This window comes from Pinus tabuliformis, chromosome 8 (assembly GCF_031772625.1).
Source record: "Pinus tabuliformis cultivar Carrire ecotype Pingquan chromosome 8, CPIR1, whole genome shotgun sequence".
NCBI classification, from domain to species: domain Eukaryota; kingdom Viridiplantae; phylum Streptophyta; class Pinopsida; order Pinales; family Pinaceae; genus Pinus; species Pinus tabuliformis.
Window position 1 is genome coordinate 2070317589 of NC_142294.1, and position 3281 is coordinate 2070320869.

The 3281-nt window shown below is 45.9% G+C and overlaps 1 pseudogene; it reads right to left on the reverse strand.

Annotated features, from left to right (window-relative positions):
* Window positions 1-315: 315 nt before the first annotated feature.
* LOC149244782 (peptidyl-prolyl cis-trans isomerase CYP40 pseudogene) lies at window positions 316-2383 on the reverse strand (annotated as a pseudogene).
* Between the last annotated feature and the right edge of the window lie 898 nt (window positions 2384-3281).

Genomic DNA, 3281 nt, shown 5'->3' on the forward strand with positions numbered 1-3281 from the left:
TTTCACTTAATTTCATTGCAGTTGTAGTATAGGTGTTGTAATGATGTTATGTACTGCCGCATTATCATTGATCCATCATCATCATCATTTTAAAGAAGATCGAACACCATAAAATCATAGCTCTGCTTATGAATATGATTGGTATCCTGTAGTTGTAATTGATGACTGTCTTCATGTCATGTCTTTCAACAGCCACTAATGAAAACCCAACATGCATTATAACGACAAGCAACAAACAGAACCAATAGAAGGACCTATACAGTGATCCGTTCAACCTTTGGTGATGCAACTTTATTCATATGTCATTCTATTGGTTCAAACAGTCACTGCTGCTCCAGGGACCGATATGTTGGTAAGAAAACCAATAATGTTATTCTTTAGGTCTTGCTCCTGTTCATGCATATGCATCACCAGATCTCGAATCAGGTAGTGCACTTCATCATTTATATCAACTTCATCACGGCCTTCTTTCTCCCAGCAAATGTCAAGATAGCGCAATGCCTTTCTGTATTTTCTTAAAGCCATCTTATAATCCCCTTTCTTGTAATTTTCATTCCCAAAACATTTCGCAGAATCTACTGCATTCATCCACCATGAAATTTCTGCAGATTTCTCATCAAGATCAGCTGGCCAGTCTGGATACAAATCTCCATCTTTGAAGAAATTAGCTATTCCATCATCTGATCCTTCTGGGATCTCCCCACAATCTGAAATTACCACATCTAGAGAAGGGCGGTCACTACTTTCTGTGGGAGTATGCTCATTGCCACGCACAACTCCCATGCCTTTAATTACCTTCCCAAAGACAACACGCTTTCCATCCAGATGGGAAGTCCTTGTTGTTGTGATGAAAAATTGAGAGACATTTGTATTAGGTCCAGAGTTTGCCATTGACAACATTCCTCTGCGCTCATGTTTCAGTTGAACGTTTTCATCATCAAACTTTAATCCATATATTGATTCACCCCCTGTACCATTTTGAACTGAAATGTCTCCACCTTGTATTATAAAACCTTTGATAACTCTATGGAAAGGAAGCACTTTGTAATGCAGGGGGGCGCCGGTATGAGGGCCAATGCACAAAGTCCTGAAATTTGGTCATATCCTCGACAAGTTCCTCGAGACTCTGCTAAAGTATGACATGCCCCTTCTCCCGCTTCTCCGCTTTCTTGATGTAACTTTGATGGATCACCAGTCTCCACTTCCCCATTCTTTTTCTGCTGCGATCACAACGAACAAAGAAATCAAATGCAGTGAAGAAAACTTCCACACGAAATGCCAGAAAGAATTCCAACTGATGCACGAAACAGTGATTCAAGCCTGTGAACGCTCTAGAGTCTCGGTTGAGCCCTAGTTTCTTGATTTCTTCTTTGAAGTCAGTTTTCAATTCCAGTTGGATTTTGAAGAATATGGGTAGCGGACAACACACTGAAAGGATGGCGAGGATAATATGTAGCCTGACAAGTGTAATCGTTGGTAAAAGGGAAAAAGGAAAGTTACAAGAGCTTCACGCTGGCTTGTCATTTGGGTGTAAGGTACATGAGTAGTCGAGGTGAATATACTACTTGCCACATGCCGTGTCCAGAGTCGATTCTAATAGTTAATTAACACTCAGCACATGTACATTAGCAATATATCCTCCCTCAGAAACTTGCCATGTGTCATAAAGAGCTGCAAAGACAACCTTCTCATAAACCAATTCTGATCGAGCATTGGTTTCAAAAAGGACCGCGATTTTGAGACTTGGGTATAAAACAGAGTTTTGATGGACCTCCGTTGGTGATCATGAGAACCTGCCACAACAGCTGTGAGAAAGTAGAACTACCACTGGAATGTTCCCCTTCAAAGCATATGCAGACAACGGCAAGTCATATCATCCTCTTCCTTCAATGGAGTACAGGCCCACATATAACAGTTTGATAAACCTCGTTTCCTGCAGTGTTTCCATCAATTCACCTTAAATATCTGTCATTTCCCAATTTCGCAGCGCAGCCAGTGCAAGGTCAGTGTTTTCGCTACGAAATCACTAAAACAGGTTGCGCTGCGAAACTGCTAAAGGATTCATGCGCTGCTGAAACACTTTGTCCTTAGCTAGTCTAAACAATTTAGTCAACAGAAAATTGAGTGATTTTTCGACCGTTCCGCTGCCCCGTGCCTGGCAGCCTCGCTGCGAGGCTCTGCGCCCCTCTGCTGCTGGGCCTCCTGCCCCCGTGATCCCCTGCTCTGCGCTTCTCCCCTCACCCCGGGCCCCCTGCCCTTCCCTTTCTTTCCTTCATCTTCTCCTGACCCCGCCCCCGGGTCCTGCTCCTGCTGCGCTTCTGCGCCTAGCAGCGCTGCTGCTAGGTCGCTCCCCCCTCTTGGCTCCTTGTGAAGCCCCGATCATGGCGGCCTTGGGCCCTTCAGGTCTGGATCCGGATGAGTTGATGAAATCTTTTGCATCCCTCACCCAGGAAATCTCTTCGGATAGGATCAGGCCCGCTACTTCTCGTTTCATCAAAAAGCTGGACGAGATCCCGGAAGTCCCGCTCCCTCCTGCCCTTCCTAGGAGAGCGGCTGTGGTCTTAGCCGACAGAGGTCTAGTCGGTCAGTTCACGGGCTTATGGCCCTCCCCTCGCACCGTTCAGCGATGGGTGGAAAGAAACTGGAACTCGATGGTCCAAGGCAAGATCGCGATTCGTTTCTGTGGAAGAGGGTTCTTCACCTTTCTCTTCGAAACAGTGGAAGACCGAAACCTAATCTTCAGGAATGGTCCATACTTCATGGACACAAGAGGCCTCTATCTGAATAGATGGACCCTCGACTTCGACCCGGAGATGGACGTCCCCAATGCAGTTCCCGTTTGGGTCCGGCTCCCGCATCTGCCCCTTCACTGTTGGGGAGATGAGTCAGTGAAAGCAATAGGAAACGCAGTGGGGAAGTACATAGACAGATCGGAGCCGAAGGAGAACATGCATGCATGCGCAAGAATATGCGTAGAAGTGGATCTGGGAAAGGGACTGCCAGAAGCTATCAAACTCAAAGTAGATCAATGGACACACATCCAACAAGTGGACTACGAACAGCTGCCATTCAAATGCAAGGTATGTCACGAGTATGGGCATTTCGCTAATAGATGTAGCAAAGTAAATTCTAAGATTTCCGAATCTAACCCTGATGCAACAGAGGAAGTCTGGGAAACAATAAAAAAGAAGAAGCCCAATCCCCCTCACGGAAACCCCAAGAACCCTATAGTCGCCCCCCCTCCCCCTTCTCAGTCTGGCCCGACCATTCCTTCATCTTCT